The sequence below is a fragment of the Myodes glareolus genome, chromosome 2 (genome assembly GCF_982192425.1).
Source record: "Myodes glareolus chromosome 2, mMyoGla1.1, whole genome shotgun sequence".
Classification (NCBI taxonomy): Eukaryota; Metazoa; Chordata; class Mammalia; order Rodentia; family Cricetidae; genus Myodes; species Myodes glareolus.
This window is the reverse complement of record NC_142027.1, coordinates 54,672,611-54,687,258: the sequence shown is the minus strand read 5'-3', so window position 1 is coordinate 54,687,258 and position 14,648 is coordinate 54,672,611. Positions and strand designations below refer to the sequence as shown.

General features: G+C 38.6%; 1 long non-coding RNA gene across 1 annotated transcript in view; it reads left to right on the top strand.

The window, feature by feature from the left end:
• LOC125413130 (uncharacterized) overlaps window positions 1-7,968 on the top strand; it is a 210,086-nt gene extending 202,118 nt beyond the window's left edge. The window contains exons 4-5 of the long non-coding RNA XR_015000598.2: window positions 5,043-5,163; window positions 5,546-7,968. This is a non-coding gene — a long non-coding RNA (uncharacterized LOC125413130). The remainder of the gene's footprint in view (window positions 1-5,042; window positions 5,164-5,545) is intronic.
• Window positions 7,969-14,648: the final 6,680 nt, after the last annotated feature.

Here is a 14,648-nt window from a genome sequence, read left to right as displayed (position 1 = left end):
GCTCTGGCTGCCTTACACAAAAGTCCCATCAGACTAAGATCAGGCTATCCTTATGGCACAGCATATATTTGAAAACACTCCTCCCCTGTGGATACTTTAAGAACACTATACAACAATTACAGTTGACTGTGCCAGCTCCTGAATGCTGAAGTCTTGGTGTGAAAGAATTGTCTGTATTCTGTCAATCATGTTTTAATAAAACGCTGATTGGCCAGGCAGGCAGTATAGGCGGGAAAGTCAGACAGGAAGTAGGGGTAGAGCAATGAGAACAGGAGAATTCTGGGAAGCAGGGAAGTTCCTCTGCCATTCCTGTGCAGACCACCGAAGAGGCAACACTGAGAAAGGTACTGAGCCCGTGTGGCTAACATAGATCAGAATAATGGGTTAAGATAAGTTATAAGAACTAATAAGTAGCCTTACCTAATGGGCCAATCAGTTTATAACCTTATGGAGTCCTGTGTGTGATTTTCCTTGGGGTATGCCGGTTGTGGGGTACCGGGCGGGACAGAAACCCCAAGCAAGCCGGCCCCTTCGTATTACAAAGTCTAACCAGGTCCTTTCTAGTTGATACTGGACTTTTTGCTATCTCAACCCTTGGTGAAACTTTCCAACATGTTGCATGAATTACTTTTCTGTTTCTGTGCTTAAAACACACCATGACTGACTAGAAGTAACGTAGATAAGAAAAAGTTTATTTTGTCTTCGGGATCAGGAGGGAGAGTCCATACTGTTGGGGGAAGCTTAGAGCAGATGAGTGAAGTAGGGAAGGAAAAGATCATGTTTCCATCAACACTTGGAAGCAGAGAGTGAACGGAAAGTGGGGTGATGGCAGAAACTCGCACAGGCCGTCTTTAGTGGTATAAACTCTTACGGACCATCTCCATCTTTATTCAAACCATCACACATTTCCACTTAGGCAGAAGGTCTATAGTTTTTCTGGTTACACCATGGAAGGACTGCTCTGACTATTCCTAGGAGACAGTGCTGTGAATCATATAAGCACAAACTTTCACCTATAGGAGATGTCTATTTCTATTGGTACAAATGCTTCTCTCTGGCTACATAAGCAGCATGTTTGACTCATTAGGTAACTAAAAAGAAGACGTTTTGGCTAAGTGCCACCTCCTCTAGTTTTGCAAAATTAAGTCCAATAAAGATGGAAGTTTTTTCCTACCTATTTGTAATACTGAAGCCTGAGGTGGTAACAGGATGGAAGTAGTAGCTGTGAGAGTGGAGTAGCACCTGCCACACTGAGCAGCAGAAGTGGTGTAATGACAGATGAAGGGGCAGAACTGCTGGGCAGAGAGGTAGTGCTACAGAAGTAGTAGAGTGACTGCCTGTATAGACAGAGGAAGAAGAGGTACAGCCAAAAGACCGATGGTTGATAGAATCATAATCACCATCATCATCACCATCATCATCGTCATCAGCAGCAGCAGCAGCAGCAGCAGCAGCAACAACAGCAATGAAAATGTAGTGGTTGATGACTCTGAAACTGAAGAAATGGCTGACAGCAGCCAGAGCAACAGGTGGGTGACCTGCTTAAAGCAGCAGGTTAGACAGAATCAAGGAATAGCAGAAGCAATGAGAAAGCAGTTGAGTCTAAAGAAAGATAGAAGGCTGTAAAGAACCAGAGGAAAACACTAGGGGCTCCTATTCTTGGAATTGTTCCAGAGATTTGTTGATCTATGGAGGCAAAGATTCTATGAACCGAGGCATGGGAGCTGTAGCACTGTTCATTGTTAGCAGCTAGGGAATCTGGGTACCTAGGCCTATCAGCAAGCTACAATGCCATCTGTTTACAGTGACTGAGGAAACCTAACTTCTTTTTTTTTGCACAATAAATCTGCAATCCTGGTAGAACCAATGGTCCCAGTTCCTTGGGCATATATAAGAGCTGCAACATTTCTACAGCTAAGGGGCCTACTTCTGGGAGTCTTCATGAAGCTTCCAAGTTTAGAGGACACCACTTGCTGCCGCTACCAGCATTCATACGGAAGGATGCAAAGTCAAATATCAGCACTTGAAGCCTACCCACAATTTATATCCCTAGAGGAAGAAAAGAATTCCAGGTGTGTATGATGGCACACACCTTTAATCCCAGCACTAGGCAAATAGAGGCAGGTACATCTCTGTGCATTTGAGGCCAGCCTGGTCTATAGCTTCAGGACAGCCAAGGTTGTTACACAGAGAAACTCTGTCTTGAAAAATCCAAAAGAAAAAGGAAAGAAAAGAACCCCAGCTGACTCATTTGAAGTATTAGAAGTAATGTCATTTTCCTCTACACCCAAAGATTGAGTCAGCAAGGAAAATTAAATTTAATATCACCAAACAACACTTGAAAAACTAAAAAAGAATAATTGTAGTCTGTAATCTTAGTTCTTAGGAGAAAAAAGCAGGAGGATCAGGAGTTCATGAGTTGTTTGTTTCAAAACTCCTGCAAACCAGAGAAAAGAGAAATCCCAAACAAAGAAAAATAAATTTCAGAAAAGGAATGGTTTCTCATGAATTGCCTCACTTAATTCTCATATATCTCTGAGGTCAGTATTATTATTGTTGTTTCTCACAGGATAAAAATAAACAAGAATATACATCTGTAGCTCCATCTATTCAGGAGGCTGAGTTGAAAGGTTGCTTGAGACCAGGAGCTAAATAGTAGCATGATCAGTAGAGTCTACTATATCTCAAAATCAGTAAAATAATTGCACTCCACGAACATGTGTATATACCATATACACAAACAATGAATAAATGAAAAGCAAATATATGCCTCACTAAACATTTACATTGTTTTCTAGTAATCTTTTTTTTTTCTGAAACCACAATCATGGAGCCTGTATAACTTTGTTCTAGGTCCTCTGCCTGTATGTTATGATTGTGTAGTTGGGCGTTCTTGTGGGACACCTAACAGTGGGAATTGGGGGAGGTGTCTCTGACTCTTTTAACTGCCTGCTCTTGAAACCCCTTTTCTCCTACTGAGTTGCCTTGCCAACCTTGATATGCCCAGTCTTATTGTAACTTATTATTATGTTCTGTTGATATTCCTGGGAAGCCTACACTTTTCCAGAGGAAAATTGAGCAGGAGTGGATCTAGGGGAGAGAGAATGTCTATGGGGGGTGCTATATGGAGTGGATGAAGAAGAAGCTGCAGTCAGAAAGTAATGTATGAGAAAATAAACTAAAATGTAAAAAATTATTTAAAGAAACTATAGAATTAAAATACCATTAGATTTTTATGCCTGTTTAAAACCAAGACAGTATCTCTAGAGTTCACACACTTAACTGCACGTACTTTATTCTAATAAGATCACTGTTGGTGGATAATTTCATCAGTCAGACTGTAGGACGCTAGAAGAAACATCACATTTCAGAACAAAAACTTCAAATAATAAACATTAAAATATTGCAAACTCATTTTTGATTTAGACTTTCAAGTTGCTTGTATAGTTTTAAGTGAGGAAGTAAAATCAAGTACAGAGGTTGAAAAACTAGAGAAAGCAAATGTTTTGTTTTAAACATACTTAAACTATACACTGCAATTTAAATATTTTTGATAATTTATGTGAAATCACTTATTTCAATTACCTACATCAAAACTGAAGTTTATACTTTTGTGTGATTAAATTCTGTTTTAAAAAACTAATCTTGTTCAAGTATTTCCTATCAATGAAACTGATCATTTAACAATTTGTTCATTTATTTGTTACTTCTTTTACCGATCTTTTGTGAAATTTTAGAAATCATACTCTATACTGATTTTCAGTGATTTAAACATGAATCCACATTTTTAGTCTAATGTGGGATTCCCCTCTGTATGCTGTGAATACCATTGGTTAATAAAGAAACTGGCTTGGCCTTATAGGGCAGAACAGAACTAGGTGGGTAAAACTAAACTGAATGTTGGGAGAAGGAAGGTGGAGTTAGGAGAAGCCATGGAGCCACCTCCAGAGACAGACACTAAAACTTTGCAGGTAGGTCATGGCCTGATGCTGATGCACAAACTAATGGAGATGGGTTAAATTAAGATGTAAAAGTTAGCAAATAAGAAGCTAGAGCAAATGGGCCAAGCAGTGATCTAAATAATATAGTATTTGTGTAATTATTTTGGGAGTCTGGGCAATCGGGAAACAAGCAATTGGCCTCCATACAACAAATTGGCACTCCAATGTGGTTGACTAAATCCATGCAAAACCTGAGAAACCTTAAAAAGGAATCCTAGACACAAAACAGAGTTAAGCATGGTTTAGTAGTGACGTTTTCTTGGCTAGGCTCTGTTTGCTAAAAGCAATCAGAGACCTGGTTCTTTTGAGAGACATTTTCCTGATTCAGTGGTAGCAGAAAAAAAGCTGCACTGTTTGGAAACTGCGGCTTCCTGGGCCATGCTGCTGCCATAAACTGTGACAATGTCCAGCAATAGAGCATTTAAATGGGGATTGTGGGAAACATGCTGCAAGTTACTTGGTGGTAGCCTGGGCCAACTGGTTATCAGATTTGTGGTGGTGAGGATGGCTCCTACCTGGCAGTCTCAGGGGCACTGAATGGACTTCTGCATGTTGGACTGGATGGAACAAGCAGGCAGGCCATATTTGCTCTAGTAATGCTGTAGCTTAGGTTTTAAAGAAGCACTTAGCATTTTAATAAGTACTCCTGGTCAAAAAATAATTATAAATATACAATAAAGACAAATTCAGATGGAAAAGGCCTCTAAATGGCCTCAAATGACAGTGTTGAATAAATGTACATAGACTTGGAAGAGAGAAGAAAAAGAATATAGACAATTATAAAAAGAAGGAAATGGTTTAAATAAAAGGTAAAGTCTTTAAAAAGACAGAATAAGACAGTCATAGATTAAAAGTGTAAGCCACATAAAGATGCAATATACACAGAGTCTGGATTATGTATATTATTGTGTTTTTTTTAAAATTTTTTTTGACTGTGAAGGAACTAAGTAACCAATGCAATACTTTAAAGGTATCATGTCTTCAGAATTTGGGTCTAAGGATTTGTTGCTTGAAAAAGAGGTTCTTCTTTTGTTTCCACAGAATATGTGAACCTATGAAATCCTTCCAGACTAATGTGGTTTGATGGACCAAAAGGTTGCCATGAACACACCAAAAATTACTTCACCCAACAAAAAGCAGGAAGCAGTTTGGAGTAAACTATGTATGTATTCCAAAATACTATTTGTAAATGTTTCTTTACATTTAAAGGAGGATATGCTATAGAGATTTGCATTAGTATGAATCTTGGTGTATTGATACAAATTTAAGGTCAATTTTGTTATATGTTTATTTCTAGTCTTAATTAAGGTATTGGTGTTTGTGCAGCTCATTAAAAATGTAATGTCCAATTAAGAAATACAGGTTAATAATCATCTATAATAGTCAAGTTTGTAGTCATGTTAGTTAGGCTTTCTAGATATACAGAGATATATTTCAGATGGATAGGGATTCTTCAAAACTTTCAAAGACTACAGAATATGGCATTTAAAATGTTTAAGAACTTAGGACATCTCATGACAATGAAACCCATCTGCTCCTGGCAGCACCAATCTACTTTAAGAGAAAGATGGGCATCGAAGAGTCCTCTCATGGAGTTTGCTATCCATTTGGGTAAGAAATTGCTCTTATCTGGACTGCTTGATGGTATGCTGTATGAACTGGACAAGCAAGACCCACAGAGAAATGACTGCTGAACTTGCCTAAAGGTAAGACGATCGTTCAGACTTCCTGTTTCATGAAAGAGTCTACTAGACATTCTGCAGGACACAGAAGAAAGTGGCTGACAAACTGCCAATATAGGCGAAACTGTCTTTGAAATTTCCTGCTTCGTGGAAAAGTCTGCTGGATACTATGAGCCTGTAGGCCAAAGATGAATGATGCCCCAATGGTACAGAAGAACCTTGGGTGACATCGAGGCAGTGCCTTTTTTCATTTAAACAGAAAAGGGGAGGTGATGTAGGATTCCCCTCTGTATGCAGTGAATATCATTGGTTAATGAAGAAACTGGCTTGGCCTGATAGGATAGGACAGAACTAGGTGGGGAAAACTAAACTGAGTGCTGGGAGAAAGAAGGCAGAGTTAAGAGAAGCCATGGAGCTGCTGCTGAAGACAGCCATGCTGAAATTTTGCTGGTAAGTCATGACCTCTTGGTGATGCACAGATTAATGGATATGGGTTAAATTGAGATATAAGAGTTAGCAAATAAGAAACTAGAGCTAATGGGCCAAGCAGTGATTTAAACTATTTAGTTTCTGTGTGATTATTTTGAGAATCTGGGTAGCTGAGAAATGAACAAGCAGTCTCATTACAACATTAATCCATTTTCTGTTCCTATAACAAAATACAAAAAGTTGGACACTTCATAAAGAACAGTTGATTTAGCTCATAATTCTGAAGTCTGAAAGACACTGGCATTGGTTCCGCTTTGGTGGGGGCTTTAGGGAAAATGAGAACACACTGGCAAAACTACATGTAAGAGTATTAATGGTGCAGCAAGTTCCCACTCAATCAAAGCAATCCATTGTCTTAGGAGTTATTCAGTCCTGTGAAAGTTGACACAGTCACCCAAGACAATGCGGATCCACTAGTTGGGAAACAGTCTCCATAACTTAACTATCTTCTAATACTCACGACTTATTAATTGTGTCACCACCACTGCAGTGCTGCACTCTGGTGCAAGCCTCCCATACATAAAATTTCGGGAACACCTTCAGGCTTGACCATTCATAAAGTCTGCCTTCACTTAATAGTCTATTGACTTTACAAATTGTAATATGCATCAATAGACCAGAAGAACCTTCTTGTTCTTCTCTCTGCTGAAAGGGTCAGGGTAGCTTCCCCAGAGAAGATAGCATCTATTCTGAAAGATTGAAGTTCTTCCTGATCCTAGTTTTGATGTATGAAGGAATATAAAGATAACATCTTCAATCACAAATCCATCATTTGACTAGAACACCAAAACATATTCCTTATTTTGCTAATGATTCCAAGGTGTTATATTTATTTCTCAACTCCCCCAGTCCCCTCTTGACCATAACTACACAAATCAGAGAGAAAAAACACCTTTTGCTATATCCCCTTTCCTCCTCATTACCAGAATCTAGCTACCTCACAATTTGTTGTTCATCTTGACTGCATTACGTAAGTAATGGTCCATCTATGTAATCAACCATGCAAGCAAATAGAAAAGCAAGTTTAATACACATGTTGTTTTCATGGTTCTTTCTCCTTGCATGGAAAAATTTATCTACACATTCAAATGGAGTCTCAGCTACAAAACAATTTCTCGTCTCACTATTCCTTGTACAGTGGTCAAAACAACCTGAGCAGAGAATTTGCTGCCATGGTATAAACTGTTCATATGTTCTGAGGTACACCCACATTTCTCTTTAATTTGGCTGATCTCTAAGGTTCTTCTGACATTTGAAACTTAGCATCTTGTTCTCTTTTCTCTTCATTATATTAATTTTCAATTTCGCAAGCTGAATCACATTTTAAAGTCCTTGTTAAAGCTCTGCTAGAGCCTTCCTGTCTCTTTAAAGTTTTGTCTCCTATTCTATTTTCTATCATTTTAAAGCTTATTAAATTTATTTAAGAATTGCTGGAAGGAAAATTGGATTCCTGTAGGTAAAGCCAGTCCGATTCCCACACATTTCTAGATCTTCCGCCAAGGTCAAAATTTGAGAACCATTATTTGAGAATTTAAGCAAAGCCCAAGTGGTTAAGAGAAGATGGGGCAAAGAGCGACAGACTACCTACATAAAGCTTCTGTATATACTGCACACCTGTGTTCAGTCTACCATGAAAACAGAAAAATGTACTCTCAAGCTTGTCACATAGCTCACACTGTATATTATATTACAAAAAGGATGAAATCTTAATATCCAATCAGATTGGTGGTCCTATGAATATGTCCTCAATGGGGTGCTCCCCACATCTCTAATAAAAGTTTTTCATGTCTCAGTGACCTTCATTTTCATAATTTCGAAAACATAAAATGCACAGGAGCTATGCTTATCTTCTCTGTATCATTCCAATTTTAGTTGGTGTGCTGCTGAGGGAAGGGGAAAGAGATAACTCCTGGGAAAATTGGGAGTGGGGGGAAGGGAGGGCAGAAGTGGGGGAGAGGAGAAGGAAAGTGGGGAGGAGAACATGAGGGATTGGGATGACTGAGTTGGGGAAGGACAGAAAGGGAGAGCAAGGAAATAGATATCTTGATTGAGAGAGTCATTATGGAGCTAGCAAGAAACCTCACAGTAGAGAAATGCCCAGGAATTTACAAGGATGACTGCAGGTAAAACCCTAAGCAACAGCGGAGAGGGTACCTGACCTGGCCTTCCCATGCAATCAGTTTGATGACTGCCTTAATTGTCATCATAAAAACTTCATACAGTCACTGATGGAAGCAGATGCAGAGATCCGCAGTTAGAACTGAGTTGAGCTCCCAGAGTTCAGTATAAGAGATAGAGAAGCAATAATATTAGCAAAGGGGTCAAGACCATGGTGGGATACCCACAGGAACAACTAACCGGAGGTAGTGGGAACTCACTGACTCTGGACTGACACTGGTGAACCAGAATAGGCCCTCTGAAGGTGGGTGACTATGGCAGTCTGTGGAGCCACTGACAGTGGTACCAGGATTTATCCCCTGTGCTTGAACTGACTTTTTGTAGTCCATTCTGTTTGGAGGGATACCTTGTTCAGCCTATATAAAGGCAGGAAGTCCTTGATCCTGCCTCAAAGTGATGTGCCAGAATTTGTTGACTCCCCATGGGAAGTCTTACCCTCTCTGAGGAGTGGATGTGCAGTGGAGTGTGTCAAAAGTGAGGGTTGCAGGAAAAGGGGAAGGAGAGGTAACTGGGATAGAAATATAAAATGAGAGAAGATTGCTGAGAAATTAATTGATTAAAAAACATGAAATGCTAAATCCTCAAAAATATTTTTATAGACAATTCATGTGAAAAAAATGAGAAAATTAAAATACTTATCTAATATATTTAAGACAAGATTTCCAAACTGTGCTGCAGTAAGACTTTTTCTGATTACAGCTACCACTCTTTGAAGAACTGTTTAGGAAAGCAGCATTCAAAGACGTCACTAGGTTCCTCTTGAAAGAAAGAAGAGACTCAGTGAGACACATTATTATTTAGTTGTTATGTAGATAGGGCAGCAGAATAGATGTTCACAAAAGGAAGTCAAAGAGAAGTTGACATCCCACAATCATTTTATTTTATACATCTTGATCTGTGCATTGGTCTATCTGGTACAACAGCCAGAACACTGCTGGGCAACTCCCTGCACACAGCACCACATTCTATTTCTTCCTACTTTTCCTCCCTGTTTATCTGTGGGCATTTTAAGATTCTTCAGGATCCTCAGCCCATCCAAGAGTCAACTTGGAAGTATCAAGATTGGGGGGGGGGGGAGACGCAATCTACAAGACTTTATTGTATAAGATTGATTAAAAGATCCTCAGTGGATTTGCGTTAGATTCTTTGTAACCTATAGTAGACTAGGAATAGGACAGCTCATGGAAAACCATGGGGCACTCAGTTGAGAAGCTAAAACACTGTATCAGTTCAGACTAATCTGTTGGCAACACCAAAAGGGATAAAGAAATTGGGAAATACCTAAACATATGCTCAGAAAGAATGGAATGAAGTTAGGCAGTAACATAGCAACATTGCATGCTATGCTCATCAATGTTAATAAAACTTTAACACATTATAAAATGTTCCATCTCAAGCTGTGTCTATTCTCTTTGGTTTTTGCCACAGCTCTACCACTACCTCCCTGATTCAGGTCATGACTTCTCTCCCTAATTTCTATAAGAACTCTTTGTTTTTTTTTTTTAATCTATCCTTCCTACTGTTTGTTTATTAGCATTTTCTTTATGTAGTACTCAGGAAAGATACCAGGGACTCATGCATGCTATGCCAGTGCTACCTATTGAATTAGACTCAAGATCTGCCACTGGTACCATTGTAAAAAAGTGTGCTTTCTAGGCAACAATTCACACTTGTGTCATCACCATCTACTTCTACCCTCTAATTCTTGCACAATATCACCAATGGATTTCCATCACACTTTGAATACATGAGAAATTATTCATTGTGTTCAACTGCAAGTTTTGATCATCACTTCCCCATTGCCCTGCCCACTCTATTCCCCGATGATGGACTGTGTGTTCTCCATAGCTTCCACCAGTTGATTCTGCGGTTCCCCATTGTCTCAGTATTTTTGCTCCTCATTGACGCTACACACTCCTTGCTGCTTCAGCACATCTTTTCTTGTCTTCTTTCATACTTCAGTCATTCTCTAACCCCTCCCCCCTCTCTCTGTGTAGCATTTACAGAGCTTAACTGTACTTTATATCACTTGGCAGTTCAAACTGAGCTTTCCTCATTAGGTTGTAGTACAAGGACAACAAGTACAATATTTTTCATCCATTAATTTTTTAGTAGATCAAGTTTATTATTTGTCTATCTTTAGCTAGCTTTGGTTGAGATAAAATTGACAAAATTTATAGTAAACAATGTGATATTTTGATTAATGTATATATGAGTAAATGACCACAATCAAGCTGATTAACATACTAATTCACTCAAAGCATTTCAGTTTCTCTTTGTGGTGAAACATTTTATGTTAATTTCCATCACAGTTTTCAAGGACGTTTCTCCAAGATGAACTGAAACTTTACAGAATTTAATCGTCTTTTCTTCATTCCCCTTACAACTCTAGTCTCTGGCAACTACATGTCTGCTCTCTCCTTGGAAGAATTTGAAAACTTCAGATTCTACATGTAAATAAGATCACATGATTTCTGTCTTCTAGGCTTGTCTTATGTTACCCACATTCATTCATGGAAATGATAGGCTTTCCTTGGTTGAAGGTATGTATGTTGCATACATACCCCACATTCATCACATCCATTAATTAGTTGTAATTCAATGGCAAATGTGAATTATGTTGCAATGGCTCTGAGAGGGCAGATTCCTCTTTGGTATATTATCTTTTACTATGTACTGAAGGGTGGGATTCCTAGATCATGCAATACTTTTACGCTTTGGAAAATTGCAGATTGTTTTAGAGATTGATTTTTTTATTATTTTAAATGATGTGTATGCATGAGTGTGCCTGTGAAGGCTGGTGCCTGGAGAAACTAGAGGCATTAATCAGTTCCCTAGAGCTGAAGTTCCAGGTGGTTGTGAGCCATCCAACATGGATGCTAGGAACTGGAAGGTCTTCTAAAAGAACAAAGTACTTTTTAGTGCTGGACCTCTCCCACCCTTATTCTACCTTGTTTAAAATGGTAGGTTCACCAACTTACATTCCCACTGATATTCTGGACTGTACTTTCTTCTTCACATCCTTGCCAAAACTTATCTTTTATTTATTTACTTTCGTAATAGGCATTTTACCAGGTGTAAATTGATATCATTGTTTTTATTTGAATTTCTCAGAAGATAGCTGATGTTGATGATGCTTTTCATACTCCTGTTGGGAATCTGTATGCCTCCCACTGGAATTTTTAAAATCAAGTTTTGCTATTATTATTGTTCTTGAGTTGTTTCATGTACTTATGAATTTTAAATCTATCAAATATATAACTTGCACATATTTGTTGTAATTGAAAGAAAAGTGGCGTGAAAGAGAAAGACACCTTGCAACAGAGCTCAGGTGGAGGGGTTTTTATTAGAAGAAAGTGAACATAGAAAGAGGGAAGGCGGGGGAGACTGGCCTCAGGGGACAGGACGAGGAGAAGGGAGAGGCAGAGCGGGGGAAGAGGGGAGAAAGAAGCAATGGAGGGGGAAGGTGTGCAGCGCCCTTTTAAAGGAGAAGTAGTGAATGTGCACAGGAGGTGCTCTTTGTGGCTACAGCTGAGGATGTATACCCCAAGGCCAGGCCAGTACAGAGGCCTGAATACCAGCAATACTTCCTTCTATTCTTTCTCTTCAGTTCGTTGATTGCTCATTATTTTATTTGATGAGCAAGAAGACATTGATTTGTTGTAATTAACCCTATTGGTATAATTTTGCTTTTATTGCTTCATGCTTTAGGGTTATATAAGAAATCAAAAATAAATTTGTCTTTAATGTATTTTGAGTTTATTTCTGAATATGGAATAAAAGAGCACAATTTTATTCTGCAATTTTCCTAACAGCATTTATTGAAAAAAATTTCTTTTTTATCCCTGTGAGAGTACTTAGTGTTTTTGGTGAAGCATAATTGATAAGGGTATATTTATCTTAGCTCTCTTCATTTTCTTCTCTTGGTCTTAATGCCTTCTTTCTTGTTAAGCCTATTGTTTTAAAAAATTTATCTCTGGAATATATTTTAATGTTAGTTCAATGCCTCAGACTTGTTTTTTTTTGCTCAAAATTATATGGACAATGATTGTTTTTATTGTTATTGTTTGGTTGCTGTTTTTAATTTTGTGGTTCTACAGGAATTTTAAGATATTTTACCTATTTCTGTGAGGACTGTCTTGATGGGAGTTGCCTTAGATCTTAATTACTTTAGATAGTGTAGACATTTGATATTAATTCTTCTAACCTACTAATGGGTGGCATATTATTTGTATCTTCTTAATTTTTTCTTTTTGTGTGTTATGGCTTCCAGGTTAAAGATATTTCATTTGTTCAAGTTTATTCCTGAACATTTATTTCCTTGGAATTTTAAATAGCATTATTTTCTTGATTTCTCCCCAGAAATTTTGCTGTGAGTGTATAGAAATACTGTTAATTTTCAGTTGATTTTATGTCATGTCAGTTTCCTGAGTTTATTTGTCCCAGCATTTTCTGGAAGTTTTTAACCACATCCATGTAAAACAGAAAATTTTTGCTTTTTTTCACTGTTTATTTGCTCTAAATAAAAACCTCGCTGCTCTGGACAGGGCCAAGGGTTGCCATCCTTGTCTTCCTGTGAGAACAAGGACAAACTGCATACATGGGTGGTGCCCTTCCATGCCTCTGAGTATTTGGAATATAGATGTTTGCTTAAAAAATAATGAATACCTGACCTTCTCATTAAAGATTTTGTTCTTGCCAGCACTCATAGGGCCCATTTTCTTTTCTCATGCACCACAGTACTTTTTTACTACTCTCATGTATTTTTATTTTCCTAGCTTTGAAGGAAAATAAATGTAGGCAATGTCCATTATACTTACAGTCTACGGCAAATGGCAGTCTAGACATTTGACCACGTTGTTCTCGTCAGCAGCGAATGAAAAGGAGCACTGGGTTTTATATACTGCCTTCTCTCTTCTTATTCCTCTCTCTCCATCACTACCTCTCTCCGTTCTTCATCACGAACAAAGAACCATTCAACTACAAAAGAAAATCTGTAATAACCTGTAATAAATGGGAACATAGAGAATTGTTATATTTGAATGTTTGTAATTTATCCATATGGCCGTTTATCATGCAAGAATGAACTACATGGAATGGAGAGGTGGTTCACTGGGCAAAATGTTTGATGGACAATCATGACAATTTAAGTGGAGATTTCCCGCACCCGTGTACAAGTCAAGCATTGCTGGAGTGCTTTTGACCTCAGCTCTGGGGCTGAGAGTAGCATACCCAGGTATATCCAGGACTCTGGTAGCTAACCAGCCTATCCAAAATGAACAAGTTTCAGTTTCAGCTGCATCAAAAAAAATAAGAGCTGTGAAATCAGTAGAGGAAGATGCCCCAACTAATATCTGATGTGCACAAGTGTTTGTGTGTATGAGTGTAACTGCACCCCACAAGTACATGCCACGAACTTTAAAGGAATAATGAAAGAGAAGAAGGATTGGGGCAGAAGAGGAAAGTGACTGTGTGTGAATTAAGCGGGGATTTCCAATGTTTTGTTTTGTTTTTTACTAGGATGCATTCCTGTAATGAACACCAGGTATTATTTTATGGAACCTGTTACTATATCCTGTAGATCACAAAACTATTTGTTTTCTAAATCCAGGCCAAGCATTTTAAGGGACATTTCACTTAAGTAAATCACAGAATATAAGGCTAAATCTCAGGCTCTGATTGTCACAACAGGCAAGGCTTAGCCATCTATCCCAAAAGACCACCTACAGGTCTGAGTAATGGTAAAGAGTCAAGAGAGATTTAGTCAATTTGACCACACTGGAAGAGGGATAGCCAATGGGGTCTAGTGATCCTCAGATCTGTGCTGCAAGAATATTAGATTTAAGTAGATGCTGAGGTATGTATGTAAGTAGTCTTGACCAAAGTCTGATCAGAATCCTCATTGTCTCACTGGTATTCCTGCAGTCCTGGGAGGTGTTCTGGACATTGCAATTAACCACCGAAGGGGCAAACTCAACCCACTTCTGGGGTCCAGTGGGTCTGTCTCATGCCAAGGTTTGGTTCCTTCTAGAATTGAAGGGGATTCAAGAGAAAAGATTCAAAGCAATCATTTGTCTGTATGCCTTCAGCCAAAGTACAGGTACAACGAATGCAACGATGAAGGCACTTTCCATCCTACTTTGAGTTACCTTGTGGGCCTAAGAAGCTAGACCATGTTCATTATCACTTGAGCTCTCTCAGTCATTTTTAACAGACCATTATTTTCCTCTGAACTTTCCCACCTGTTGGTGTGGCAGTGATGGTTCCTTCGAAGATTGCTACACCTTTTCATTGAGTC